The sequence below is a fragment of the Pristiophorus japonicus genome, chromosome 2 (genome assembly GCF_044704955.1).
Source record: "Pristiophorus japonicus isolate sPriJap1 chromosome 2, sPriJap1.hap1, whole genome shotgun sequence".
In the NCBI taxonomy this organism is placed as follows: domain Eukaryota; kingdom Metazoa; phylum Chordata; class Chondrichthyes; family Pristiophoridae; genus Pristiophorus; species Pristiophorus japonicus.
In genome coordinates, this window is record NC_091978.1 from 172,168,086 (window position 1) to 172,183,534 (window position 15,449).

The 15,449-nt window shown below is 47.5% G+C and overlaps 1 protein-coding gene across 13 annotated transcripts in view; it reads left to right on the forward strand.

The window, feature by feature from the left end:
* LOC139242238 (amyloid beta precursor protein binding family B member 2-like) overlaps positions 1 to 15,449 on the forward strand; it is a 470,855-nt gene that overhangs the window by 290,099 nt on the left and 165,307 nt on the right. The window lies entirely within an intron of this gene.

Consider the following 15,449-nt stretch of genomic DNA (forward strand, 5'->3'; position numbering starts at 1 on the left):
TCTGCGACCCTCTCCAGTCCCCGAGTGAGATGCCGGTCTAGGTCGCTGTGGCCCCAAGTGAGTGCCGGTCAGTTTGCTCCCTCTCCTGCCGAGCCTCTCCGGTCCCAAGCACGTGCCTTCCCGGTCCGCTGTGGTCGCCGAGTGAGTGCCGGTCCGCTCCCGCTTCCTTCCCCTAGCCCAGGCCGAATGGCCTCCGATGTACTTACCTGCGCCAATTTCTTTAACCCTCCGCAAGGCTTTTCTCAAGCGGTCACATACGCTGGCCTAAGCAGAAATGGAGTAACTTATCAGTTGGCCAAAGTTGCCTAAATGGCCAGAATTGGCATAGCTGGCTGGTTATGCCCCTTTTGAGGAAAAAAAACTTACCTTAAAAAAAAAGTAACTAAATGAGTTACGCTGGTGCAAATTGATTGGGGAAACTGGGGATTTTTAAGTTAGGCCAGAAAAAGCAGCCTGCTCCAAAAAAAACCATGCAAATACTGGGGAAAATTGAGCCCTTTAGTTCTACACTCTACACTCACCGGCAGAGTGGTCTACACTCACCGGCGGGGCTGTCTACACTCATCTGCGGGGTGATCTGCACTCTACACTCACCGGCGGGGCTGTCTACACTCACCGGCGGGGCTGTCTACACTCACCGGCGGGGTGGTCTACACTCTACACTCACCGGCGGGGCTGTCTACACTCACTGGCGGGGTGGTCTACACTCTACACTCACCGGCGGGGCTGTCTACACTCACCGGCGGGGTGGTCTACACTCTACACTCACCGGCGGGGCTGTCTACACTCACTGGCGGGGTGGTCTACACTCTACACTCACCGGCGGGGCTGTCTACACTCACCGGCAGGGCTGTCTACACCCACCGACGGGGCTGTCTACACTCACCGACGGGGCTGTCTACACTCACCGACGGGGTGGTCTACACTCCATACTCACCGGCGGGGCGGTCTACACTCTACGCTCACTGGCGGGGTGGTCTACACTCTACGCTCACCGGTGGGGCTGTCTACACTCACCGACGGGGCTGTCTACACTCACCGGCGGGGTGGTCTACACTCCATACTCACCGGCGGGGCGGTCTACATTCTACGCTCACCGGCAGGGTGGTCTACACTCACCGGCAGGGTGGTCTACACTCCATACCCATCGGCGGGGTGGTCTACACTCACCGGCGGGGCGGTCTACACTCTACGCTCACCGACGGGGCGGTCTACACTCCACACTCACCGGCGGGGTGGTCTACACTCCACACTCACCGGCGGGGCGGTCTACACTCTACGCTCACCAGCGGGGTGGTCTACGCTCACCGGCGGGGTGGTCTACGCTCACCGGCGGGGCGGTCTACACTCCACACTCACCGGCGGGGTGGTCTACACTCACCGGCTGGGTGGTCTACACTCCACACTCACCGGCGGGGCGGTCTACACTCCACACTCACCGGCGGGGTGGTCTACACTCACCGGCTGGGCGGTCTACACTCCACACTCACCGGCGGGGTGGTCTACACTCCTGTGTTGACTTATCTTTTTCTTCCACCAGACTCTTGGGCCACTAGAGCCTGCGCCACTAGCCAGATTTTCTTGCTCCCCTCTAAAGCTAACCTGCTGTAACAATTTACACATTCTTTGGGCCTGTGAGGTTCCTTGTGACATTTTACTATGTTAAAGGCGCTATATAAATGCAAGTTGTTGCCTCATATGTCTTTTATTTCTCTCATTATTCTCATCATCCCTCCTGTTGTATTGTGCCATTATCATTTCTTTCATTTAACTTTCTCCTGTTCTCCATCTTATCACTTCAACAGCTAATTCTTCCAGTTCTGATGAAGGGCTTTGCCTGAAATATCAACCTTTTCCTTTTTACAGATGCTGCCTGACTTGCTGAGTGTTGCCAGCAATTTCTGTTTTTGTTTCAGTAGATATATGATTACCCTCTGACTCTGGAGTTGAACAGCAACTTTAGTGTTGCTGAACCGATCCATAAAAATATTACAAATGTTCTACTGGTGGTAATCTGTGCTGGTCAGAAGGTTAAGATTTATTTCTCAGTATCCTGATCTCAGCCAGAGCAGCTGTGTGGCTTTGCAATTGGGCTCGAGTCGGCGGTAGGGGGCCAATTGAGGAGAAGAATCGGCCAAGGTTCTTACTGCTGATTGCTATACAGCGAGTCCTAGGAAATTTCACATGGTCACAAAGTAAAGCTAGGATCTGAAATAGAAATAGAAAATACTGGAAATCTCAGCGGGTCAGGCAGCATCTGTGGAGAGAAACACAGAGTTAACGTTTTGGGTCGACGACCCTTCGTCAGAACTGCCAAATATTTGAAAAGGAGCACAGAAAGGGGGAGGGGAAGAAAGAACAAAAGGGCAGGTCTGTGATAGGGTGGAATGCAGGAGAGATTAGAGAGACAAAAGGGATGATGGGCCAAATTGAAATGGTAATGGCCGGATTTAGAAAAAGGCTAGGGTGTGAATGGCGGAATACTGACCAGCTGCCATTGGATACAAAGAGAAAAAAAAAAGAAGCTCGAGGTGAGGTGGGATGGGCCGGGGGTGCGGGGGGGGGGTGGGTAGGCGCGGGGGTGCGGTGAAGGGAGCCAAAGATGGGCAGAGGTTATGCTCTGAGATTGTTGTACTCGATGTTGAGTCCAGAAAGCCGCAAAATGCCTAAACGAAAAATGAGATGCGGTTCCTCAAGCTTGCGTTGAACTTCATTGGAACAGTGCAGGAGTCCAGGACAGAGCTATCAGAGTGGGAATGGAGTGGAGAATTAAAGTGACAGGTGACCGGAAGCTCAGGGTCATACTTACGGACTGAATGGAGATGTTCCGCAAAGCGGTTGCCCAATCTACGCTTGGTCTCCCCAATGTAGAGACCACCACATCGTGAGCAGCGAATACAGTATACTAAATTGAAAGAAGTACAAGTAAATCGCTGTTTCACCTGGCAGTAGTATTTGGGACCCTGGACAGTGGGAAGGGAGGAGGTAAAAGGGCAGGTGTTGCATCTTCTGCTCTAGCATGAGAAGGTGCCGTGGGAAGGGGAGTGGGTACTCGGGGTGACTGCAGAATGGACCAAGGTGTCACGGAGGAAGCAGTCCCTTCGGAATGCTGAGAGGGGAGGGGAGGGGAAGATGTGATTGGTGGTGGGATCACGCTGGAGGTGGTGGAAATGGTGGAGAATGATCCGTTGAACGTGGAGGCTGGTGGGGTGCAAGGTGAGGACAAGGGGAACCCTGTCGTGGTTCTGAGAGGGAGGGGAAGAGGTGAGAGTAGAGGTGTGAGAAATAGAACGGACACGGTCGAGGGCCATGTTAACCACGGCAGAGAGGAATCCTCGGTTGAGGAAAAGGAAGACACGTCCGAGGCACTAGCATCATCAGAGCAGATGCGATAGATCTGCTTGACTGTGATGCCCCACAGCCTGTTGTTGCTCATGCCTGGAGAATGGATCCTTGGGCAAATTCCCGGAGCGCTCTCAGTGTGTATGCAACTGTACTGCAGAAAAAGAGGCAGGGAAAAAAATGCAAGTCAGCTTGCTGCATATTCACAAACTTTGAAAATTGTCTCCATCTGCTGGAGTTCTGAAGGCATTACACAATTAATGCTAAAATGCTTATTATATATGGGAACCAGTGGCTCAGATTTTGCTGCAGCAGAGCATCTAACAACATCTGCTGTAAAGGCAGAAAATGCTGGAAATACTCAACAGGTCAGGCAGCATCTGTGGAGAGAGAAACAAGTTGATGTTTCAGGTTGATAACCTTTTGTCTGATGTAAGGTCATCGACTTGAAACATTGATAGCTCTGGCGCTATCTGGGGTTCTGCAGTGGAGTGAGCAGCCAAGTGGACAGGGGATATCCCTTGTCACCAAGCAGCCAACCGCAATCCTGATTCGGACTGGTGAAGAGGGTGGGTACACTGGTCTGGCGCAGAATGAAGGAATCATGGCTGCTTCCTGGGTACCTCGCATCAACTGCCAGGATCTGACGCTGGTGGTCACACACAAGCTGCACATTCAGCGAGTGGATGCCTTTGCAGTTCACAAAGATCTCGGGGTGATGTTGTGGTGCCCTCAGCCCAATGTGTGTGCCGTCAATGCACCCTGCACCCTCGGGAAGCCTGCAATTTGGGCAAATCCGGCCTGCGCTCCACCTGTTTCTCCCTTGTCATTGGGAAGGAGATGTACTGGACCCTTCTCGTGTACAGTGCATCTGTGACCTGCCGGATGCACCGATGTGCCGTGAATTGGGAGATGTTGCCAATGTCTGCAATGGCAGACTGGAAAGACCCCATGGCATAAAATTTCAAGGCGATGGTGACCTTGGTCTCCATGGTGAGGGCGGTCCTGAGCCTTGTTTGAGGCTGCAGATCTTCTCACAGGACAGTGCAGAGCTCCCTGAGTACTACTTTCCGAAATCTTAGCCTTTGTAGGCATTGCTCATCACTGAGCTGGAGGAAGGAGAACTGAGGTCTGTAGACCCTTTGCGGGTAGGGCCTTCCTCCCTCATATCTACATTGGCCACCTCCCCTGGCCATCTCCCTGGTCCTCATCATTCTCTGGCTCCTCTGGAGGCTTATGCTGCAATGGCTCCTCTCCCAGTATTTGGAGGGGTGGGGGGGGCGGGTTGGGGGCAGAATCCCTCACCCTTCTCCTGATGCCATCTCCCTCCTGGCCACCCTCTTTAGCTGCAGGTCTGCGCACATCTGCATGCCCTTCTCTGTTGTGCAGCCCTGGCTGCTGCCTCCGTTGCGCACTGCCTCTCTTGATGGTGTTGATGGTGTCTGACCAGGTATTCCCCGAACACTGATCCCATCCTCGGTGCACCCTGCCGAGCAGGTCTCTGGAGCCCAGAATGAGGCCTACAAGCCTCCACTAAAGAGTCAGACCTGAAAATCCTCCAAAAGTCTCTCAAAACCTCTGAGCAGCACTCAACATGTTCATTGGAGGCAAAAAAACCCATTCCTTTATCATTATACCTGCAACTACCAGGACAGTAGAAGTCGAAGTAGGTGGACCATCGTCTTTTTTTTGTCAAACAATTCCAATTTTTCTAAAGAATTTTGCCTACCCTCTCCCCTCATTCTTTTAGTGATCTTAAATTTAAGACTTATAATAAATGACTCACTGATCAGTGGAAATATTTTTTTCCTAGTTTACCTTTTCAAAACTCTTCATGAGTTTTTAGACCTCAATCCGATCTCTTCTTAACCTCCTTTGTTCCGATGAACAGAGCCCTAAATTTATTTACACTATGTTCATCCCTGGTATCATCTTATTGAGAAACGAAAAAGAAAAAATGGACTCGATCGTGGGAAGAGTCCAGCGGTGTCGTGTTTGAGGACCGACTGGGGCACTGCCGGGAAAAGTCTGACCTTTTTCATGCTCAATATCGCTGGCATGGCCAATTTTCAGCGGCCCGCACGCTGCTGAGGTCACCGTTACACAACTACCTTTACCGCGGCTTCACGCCGCTGTTTCCGGCAGAAGTGTGCACCGCTGGAATCCGCCCCACCCTGAGCTGAATATGGCTCGGGGAGGAAAAAACAACCGAACGCGGTGGCCGTTGGATTTTTTCGTTTGGTCGCCCAAACCCCGCGGTAACCGTCCCTTCAGGGACAGTAATTTCGGCCCCATTAACTCTGTTTCTCTTTGCACTGATGCTGCCTGACCTCCTGAGTATTTCCAGCATTTTCTGTTTTTATTTCAAATTTCCAGCATCCACAATATTTTGCTTTTGTAACGACATCTGCTGTTCGGTTGACTTGCCCAAGCATGTTTAAGTTTTTGAATTTTTTGCATGGCAAGATGCTGAAAGTGCGAGCTGGTAATGGTGCAGTGAAGGAAACCAGGCATCTGGGAACTGAGTGAACAGGGCAAGCGACTGTGTATCTCCTTAACCGTCGCACACTTGGAGCAGCTCATGCTGCAAGTTGTAGCTCTCTTTATAGCCCCGACCTGCGAAGGTGTTCTCACGCAGGTTACGTGTAGGGCCCACCACTCCAGCTCTCTTTATAGCTCAGGGTACGGGACCCAGAAGAGCCGAGGGCCCAGGGGCAGCACGAGCCAGCTTACACTGCGATACGTGTGCGCATTAGGTCTGTGCAGCAGAGCAGGTCTCCAGTCTTCCTGGACCAAGACCTAGCTCTGTCAAGCCTGTGTGGTGGCTGATGTGCACCGGTCACCACATGTTAAAAAAAAATCCACATGCAGGCATCTTCCACCCCTTCAATTGAAGTTCAGGACTGGAACATGGGGTCCTTCATTGATTGAAACATCAGTGAACTCATGTGGAAGCAAGTCATCCTCGTTCAAGGGACCGCCTATGATGACGATGATCTCCTTAAATAGTCAGATTGAAGGATTGTGAAATAAACAGCATGTAGACTGAGATGGAAGTGTAAATTAAAGTAAATTCAACACCAGATCATGTACAGAAAGCGAAATGAGGAGAGGAAAAGAAAGATTGGATTAAGAGAGATAGAAAAAAAGAGACAGAAAGAAAAAGTTATCTTTTTCTAAATTTACATTTTTTAAATCTCCAACAATAATTAATACCTGAAAGAATGAGATGCCACACTTTTATTAATTTTCAGTGCCAGAGAGGTTGTTTGGCAGTAATTAACATTTATCATGTCGTTAAAAGTGTACCTGTGCTTGAAATGGCAAGACTAAACTTTCTGTGGTGAGTTTAGTTCGTATTTACTGCTCAAATGTAACAACTTCACACCATTTGACACATTTCAATGTTGGGCATACAGGGAAGGCAGTAAAATGCAGTTTTCGTAAAGATTTAAAAAAAATTAGTTCCTCGGACATAGGTGTCGCTGGCATAGCCAACATTTATTGCCCATTCCTAATTGCCCTTGAGAAAATGGTGGTGAGCTGCCTCCTTGAACCACTGCAGTCGTTGTAGGAAGGTACTCCTACAGTACTGTTGGGGATGGAGTTCCAATATTTTGACCCAGTGGCGATGAAGGAACAGCGATATACTTCCAAGTCAGGATGGTGTATAACTTGGAGGGGAACTTGCAGTTGATGGTGCTCCCATGCGCCAGCCTTCCTTGTCCTTCTAAATGGTAGAGGTGCTGCCGGAGAAGCTTTGGCAAATTGTAGGTATGCATCTTGTACACATTGCAGCCAATGTGTGCAGGGAGTGTATGTTTAAGTTGGTAGATGGGGTGCCAGTCAGTCGGGCTGCTTTGTCCTGGACGGTGTCGAGTTTCTTGTGTGTTGTTGGAGCTGCACTAATCCAGGCAAGTGGAGAGTATTCCATCAAACTCCTGACTTATGCCTTGTAGATGGTGGAAAGGCTTTGAGAGACAAGAGGTGAGACACTCACCGCAGAATACCCAGCATCTGACCTGCTCGTGTTGCCACAGTGTTTATGTGGCTGGTCTAGTTAACTGTCTGGTTGATGGTGGGGGATTCGCCGATGGTAATGCCGTTGAATGTAAAGGGAGATGGTTGGAGATATTCATTGACTGGCACTTATGTGGCACGAATGTTACTTGCCACTTATCAGCCCAAGCCTGAATCTCGTCCAGGTCTTGCTGCATGTGGGCATGGACTGCTTCATTATCTGAGGGGTTGCGAATGGAACTGAACACTGTGCAGTCATCAGCGAACATCCCCACTTCTGACTTTATGATGGAGGGAAGGTCATTGATGCAGCAATTGAAGATGAAGATCAGCCATGATCTTATTGAATAGGGCTCCTGCAGGCTCGAGGGGCCAAATAGACTACTCCTGCTCCTGTTTTTTATGTTCTTATGGTTGGGCCTAGGACCTGAGGAACACCTGCAACAATATCCTGGGGCTGAGATGATTGACCTCCAACAACCACAACCAATTTCCTTTGTGCTAGGTATGACTCCATTCAGTGGAGAGTTTTTCCTCTGATTCCCATTGACTTCAATTTTACTAGAGGTCCTTGATGCCACACTCGGTCAAATGCTGCCTTGATGTCAAGGGCAGTCACTCTTATCTCACCTCTGGAATTCAGCTCTTTTGTCCATTTTAGGACCAAGGCTGTAATGAGGTCTGGAGCCGAGTATTTCTGGTGGAACCCAAACTGAGCATCGGTGAGCAGGTTATTGGAGAGTAAGTGCCACTTGATAGCACTGTGAACAACACCTTCAATCACTTTGCTGATGATTGAGAGTAAACTGATGTCGTGTCCTCCACTTAGGGCAGTCTTTGGCCAGAGACTCCAAGCTGTCAGTGGGAATGTTGCACTTTATCAAGGAGGCTCTGAGGGTGTCCTTGAAACGTTTTCTCTGTCCACCTGGGGCTCGCCTGCTGTGTAGGAGTTCTGAGTAGAGCATTTGCTTTGGGAGTCTCGTGTCGGGCATGCGAGCAATGTGGGCCTCCCAACGGAGCTGGTCGAGTGTGGTCAGTGCTTCAATGCTGGGGATGTTGGTCTGATTGAGAACACTGACTTTGGTGCATCTGTCCTCCCAGGGGATTTGCAGGATCTTGCGGCGGCATCACTGGTGGTATTTCTTATTCTAAGGGATTGCAAGGACGTGCGCGTCACCCATGCCATAACAGGAGCTGACGGCTGCTGGACGGACCATCGCCTAATCCGTTCCGTCATCAACATCAGTATAGCCCCAAAGCGATGATGGCAACAGAAGCAGTGCCACAGAAAAATCAACGCCGGGGCACTCAAAGACCCAGCTAAGAGAGCCCTATACAGCCAGCGCCTCACTGCTAACCTGGTGACCCTTGATGACCCCGGGACGCAGAATGCCCACAGAGGTTGGTCTGCCCTCCAGGCCACCATAATCGGAGCCTGTGAAGAGACGTTTGGTCACTCAACCAGGAAACATCAGGACTGTTTTGATGAGAATGATGTGGAATCTATATGGGTAGAGCTGCAGAACACCACAGGGCAAAAAACGTTCGTGGGAGTTGTGTACAGACCTCCAAACAGTAGTAGTGATGTTGGGGAAGGCATCAAACAGGAAATTAGGGGTGCATGCAATAAAGGTGCAGCAGTTATCATGGGTGACTTTAATATGCATATAGATTGGGCTAACCAAACTGGAAGCAATACGGTGAAGGAGGATTTCCTGGAGTGCATAAGGGATGGTTTTCTAGACCAATATGTCGAGGAACCAACTAGGGGGAGGCCATCTTAAACTGGGTGTTGTGTAATGAGAGAGGATTAATTAGCAATCTCGTTGTGCAAAACCCCTTGGGGAAGAGTGACCATAATATGGCGGAATTCTACATTAGGATGGAGAATGAAACAGTTAATTCAGAGACCATGATCCAGAACTTAAGGAAGGGTAACTTTGAAAGTATGAGGCGTGAATTGTCCAGGATAGATTGGCAAATGATACTTAAGGGGTTGACAGTGGATGGAAAATGGCAGACATTTAGAGACCACATGGATGAACTACAACAATTGTACATTCCTGTCTGGCGTAAAAATAAAAAAGGAAAGGTGGCTCAACCGTGGCTATCAAGGGAAATCAGGGATAGTATTAAAGCCAAGGAAGTGGCATACAAATTGGCCAGAAATAGCAGCGAACTCGGGGACTGGGAGAAATTTAGAACTCGACAGATGAGGACAAAGGGTTTGATTAGGGCAGGGAAAATAGAGTACGAGAGGAAGCTTGCAGGGAACATTAAGGCAGACTGCAAAAGCTTCTATAGATATGTAAAGAGAAAAAGGTTAGTAAAGACAAACGTAGGTCCCCTGCAGTCAGAATTAGGGGAAGTCATAATGGGGAACAAAGAAATGGCAGACCAATTGAACAAGTACTTTGGTTCAGTATTCACTAAGGAGGACACAAACAACCTTCCGGATATAAAAGGGGTCAGAGGGTCGAGTAAGAAGGAGGAACTGAGGGAAATCCTTATTAGTCGGGAAATTGTGTTGGGGAAATTGATGGGATTCAAGGCCGATGGTCTGCATCCCGGAGTACTTAAGAGGTGGCCTTGGAAATAGCGGATGCATTGATAGTCATTTTCCAACATTCCATAGACTCTGGATCAGTTCCTATGGAATGGAGGGTAGCCAATGTAACACCACTTTTTAAAAAAGGAGGGAGAGAGAAAACAGGGAATTATAGACCGGTCAGCCTGACATCGGTAGTGGGTAAAATGATGGAATCAATTATTAAGGATGTCATAGCAGTGCATTTGGAAAGAGGTGACATGATAGGTCCAAGTCAGCATGGATTTGTGAAAGGGAAATCATGCTTGACAAATCTTCTGGAATTTTTTGAGGATGTTTCCAGTAGAGTGGACAAGGGAGAACCAGTTGATCTGGTGTATTTGGACTTTCAGAAGGCCTTCGACAAGGTCCCACACAAAAGATTAATGTGCAAAGTTAAAGCACATGGGATTGGGGGTAGTGTGCTGACGTGGATTGAGAACTGGTTGTCAGACAGGAAGCAAAGAGTAGGAGTAAATGGGAACTTTTCAGAATGGCAGGCAGTGACTAGTGGGGTACCGCAAGGTTCTGTGCTGGGGCCCCAGCTGTTTACATTGTATATTCATGATTTAGACGAGGGGATTAAATGTAGTATCTCCAAATTTGCGGATGACACTAAGTTGGGTGGCAGTGTGAGCTGCGAGGAGGATGCTATGAGGCTGCAGAGTGACTTGGATAGGTTGGGTGAGTGGGCAAATGCATGGCAGATGAAGTATAATGTGGATAAATGTGAGGTTATCCACTTTGGTGGTAAAAACAGAGAGACAGACTATTATCTGAATGGTGACAGATTAGGAAAAGGGGAGGTGCAACGAGACCTGGGTGTCATGGTACATCAGTCATTGAAGGTTGGCATGCAGGTACAGCAGGCGGTTAAGAAAGCAAATGGCATGTTGGCCTTCATAGCGAGGGGATTTGAGTACAGGGGCAGGGAGGTGTTACTACAGTTGTACAGGGCCTTGGTGAGGCCACACCTGGAGTATTGTGTACAGTTTTGGTCTCCTAACTTGAGGAAGGACATTCTTGCTGTTGAGGGAGTGCAGCGAAGGTTCACCAGACTGATTCCCGGGATGGCGGGACTGTCATATCAAGAAAGACTGGATCAACTGGGCTTGTATTCACTGGAGTTCAGAAGAATGAGAGGGGATCTCAAAGAAACGTTTAAAATTCTGATGGGTTTAGACAAGTTAGATACAGGAAGAATGTTCCCAATGTTGGGGAAGTACAGAACCAGGGGTCACAGTCCAAGGATAAGGGGTAAGCCATTTAGGACCGAGATGAGGAGAAACTTCTTCACCCAGAGAGTGATGAACCTGTGGAATTCTCTACCACAGGAAGTTGTTGAGGCCAATTCACTAAATATATTCAAAAAGGAGTTAGATGTAGTCCTTACTACCAGGGGGGATCAAGGGGTATGGTGAGAAAGCAGGTACGGGGTACTGAAGTTGCATGTTCAGCCATGAACTCATTGAATGGCGGTGAAGGCTCGAAGGGCTGAATGGCCTACTCCTGCACCTATTTTCTATGTTTCTATGAGAATGACCAGGAGATCCAGCAGCTAATAAATCACAAGCGCAGGGCATTTCTGAACCTAAAACAACAACCCAACTCTGGAGCAGCAAAGCAGCATTACACATGGCTTAAGGCTGAGGTCCAACATAAAACCTGTGACCTAAAGAATAGATGGCGGGTGGAGAAAGCACAGGAGATTCAGCAACATGCCGACAACCATGATGTGCGAGGATTCTTCACCACAGTCAAGTCCACCTACAGCCCAAGGCCCACCCCACAGCTGACCAAGAACGGGGAGATACTCATCAAGGACACGGAGGCAGTCAGGACCCACTGGAAGGAGCACTTCAAAGATCTCCTTAATCGAGACTCTGCCTTTGACACGACTCCATCTCGCAGCATGCTACCCGCCACCAACTCAGCAAAACCCCAGCCCTACACAAGGTAGAAAAGGCCATCCGTCAGCTCAATAACAACAAGGCATCGGGAGCGGATGGAATACCCGCTGAGGCACTGAAGTATAATTTTATATATCTCAATGAGGTCTTCCCTCAGCCACCTCTGTTCCAATGAAAACAAACCCAGCCTATTCAATTTGTCCTCATAGCTTAGATTCTCCACTCCCGGCAACATCCTTGTAAATCTCCAGTGCAATCACATCATTCCTGTAATGCGGTGACCAGAACTGCACGCAGTACTCCAGCTGTGGCCTAACACCCATCAACCATTACCCTTTGCTTCCTGCCTCTGAACCAATTTTGGATCCAACTTGCCACTTTGCCCTGGATCCCATGGGCTTTTACTTTTGTGACCAGTTATCAACCTCAGTTATATCCCCCCAAGTCTCCACTGCTCTAAGGTAAAGAGTCCCCTCGTCTTATACTCAATTTCCCTATGGATACACCCCAACACCCTATTTGCTTTAGCTATCGCTGCACAGCATTGCTCGTGTACCTTTCAGGATGTATGCACTAGATTGTCCAAATCTCTTTCTATCTCCACCATCTTTAATGCCTTTCCCTGAAGGGTGTATGAATGTTGAGCATTTGGCCTGCCCACATGCACTTATCTAAGTTATACATCATTTTCCAGTCTTGAGCCCAGTCTCCCAACACATTAAGATCTGCCTGAATCAGATGAGCCTCTTCTACACTTCTAGCACTCGCACAGATCTTCATTAGCAGGCGATCAGCACTGATGATTGTGCTCACAGTAGGATCATTTGTTTCCCATTTTTTGCATAGTGGAATGAGTAAGATCAGATGTAATAATGTATTTAATGACCATTCAGTATCCTATTTACAGAAATATGCTGAGTGCATTCATCACAATGATTGATTGTAAACAAGTTACATTTGTCCAACTTAATAAGAATTAAACCATGGTCATGTTTTGGGATTTTGTTTGACCATGGAAAAAAAGACCATGCAAATACTCAGCAGGTCAGGCAGTATCTGTGGAGAGAGAAACAGAGTTTACGTTTCAGGGCAATGACCTTTCATTAACTCTGTTTCTCTGTTCATGGATGCTGCTTGACCTGAGTATTTCCAGCATTTTCAGTTTTTATTTAATTTCCAGAATCCGCAGTATTTTGCTTTTACTTTGATGGAAAAAGAGAGTTGGATTTAAGGCTTGTGTTGTAAAGAAAAGTGTTTTCACTCAAGTTTTTTGAAAGGGCAGTGAGATGAAAGGTGATTGAAGTGCTAATGAGTTAGGTTTCAATGTTGTTTCTTAAAGACTGTCACTTATAAGCAATTAATTTACCAGTCTCAACAATTGATGAGCATCCCACTATGTTGGGAGTTCTCTCGCCCTAGGTGTTCAGCTGGTGATCTCTGGTGTAGTCTTTCCTATTGGATTGTGAACACGGGGATTAAAAAACAAGCAGTCATTCAGATTCAGAAAATGGTATGAGGTCAGTCAGGTTTCGAAACAGAAACCTGTGGGGGCAAGTTTTCACCAGACTCAGAAGCAGAACGCAGGAAGGTAGTTTATGTCAAATAAGACGATTCATTGATGTGGGGAAGCATAGCATGTTCATCTTTCTGCATTATTACACATAGACAATTTGTATTAATTGAACTTGGTGAATCCAATCATAGCTGTTGCTCTGTATGTTCACTTGCTGTGAAATAAAGCAACTTAACGATTCAGAGCAGGCCTCACCATACCAAGCCCGCCTTCAAAAAGACTGGAGAAGCACCTACGGTATACATGCAAAAGACATAAATTTTCGGTTTAGATCACGAGGATACCGTTGCTACATCCCTGAGCTACGCCGTTGAATATGTAGATATTGGGAGGTGTGAGGTCAACTCTGGAAGATAAGGACCATGGACCCGACATACAAGAGTATATGACGCCGTTGAACCTCGTAGTTATCTACGGCAGACCCGAATTGGTAACATTTATAAACAAGAGGTGTAAAGGTCAGAAAGGAACAGAAAGAGTAACCAAGGTAATAGGGCATCACTGACTAAGGTGACATAAGGAAAAAGCAGAAAAAAGTCAAAACTAAAGGCACTATACCTGAATGTGCGAAGCATTCGCAGCAAAATAGATGAATTAATAGCGCAGATAGAAATTAATAGATTTGATCGAATCGCCATTACGGAGACGTGGTTGCAAAGTGATCAAGGTCACTACATATTTCAGGATACTTAACTTTTAGAAGAGATAGGCAAAATGGAAAATGAGGAGGGGTAGCCCTGATAATAAATGATGGAATAAAGTGCCCAAATTTCCCCATGAGTTGCACCGTTTTTTTGGTGTAACTTGATTTTTCTGGTGTATCTTTTTAGTTGCAAATATGGCCATTTAATTTGCGCCAGTGTAAGTGAGTTAGTTAGGTTTTTTGACAGATCAGGTTTTTTTTCAAAAGGGGGCGTTCCCAGCCACTTACACCATTAATGCCAATTTGGCCAGAAAAAAGTTGTACTAAACTAACCTAGGGCAGTGTATGTGTCCACTTTTGTCCGCACAGAAAGACCTTACTTACAGTTAAGGAATCGATGCAAGTAACTACATTTAAAGCACCACCAAGCACCAAACAAAGCACAAAAAGTAATAAGCAATGAATTAACAAATAAAATAGAAGGAACCCTGCACCTAAAGCACCAAGACCAAAGTAATAAGCAATCAATAAATAACAAATAAAAAAATAGAAGGAACCCTGCACCTAAAGCACCAAAATCAATCAGTAAATAACAAATAAAAAATAGAACTCCTACCTTAGGGAACGCAGCGGACCGCCGATTTGGCCAGGGCTAGGGACGGCCTGCTTCGGACCCTCCCGCACAGCCTGCAGCGCGCGTTTGCCGAAACGGCATGCCAGGAGCTACTGCACATGCGCAGAGGTCCCGGCACTGTTTTCAGCGCCGGGACCGAGCTCCGCCCCCTCTCTTCATTGTACGCCACGCCAGCTCCACAGATGGCCCGAGAATCGGCCATGATCGCAGGGAGTTTTTTTGGCGCTGCTTCTGAGGTTAAAAAGTCGGCGGGGAGCTCGGAGGTGCGCGGAAAAAAAACGGAGGGACAAATTTGGGCCCAAAGACAGTAGAGAGAAAGGATCTTAGCTCGGAAAATCAAGAAGTAGAGCTAAGAAACAGCAAGGGGCAGAAAACATTGGTGAGAGTTGTTTATAGGCCCCCAAACAGTAGTGGTAATGGAAGGCACAGTGTCAATCAGAAAATTAGAGATACATGTAACAAGGGTAATACAGTAATCATGGGGGACTTTGAAATACATATAGACTGGGCAAACCAAATATGCATCAATAGTATAGAGGACGAATTCGTGGAATGTATGCAAGATGGTTTTCTAGATCAGTATGTTGAGGAACCAACTAGGAAACAGGCTATTTTCGATTTAGTATTGTGCAATGAGAAAAGGTTAATTAATAACCTTGCAATAAAGGGGCTTTTAGGGAAGAGTGACCATAATATGATAGAATTTTATATTGCGTTTGAAAGTGATTTAGTTAAATTCG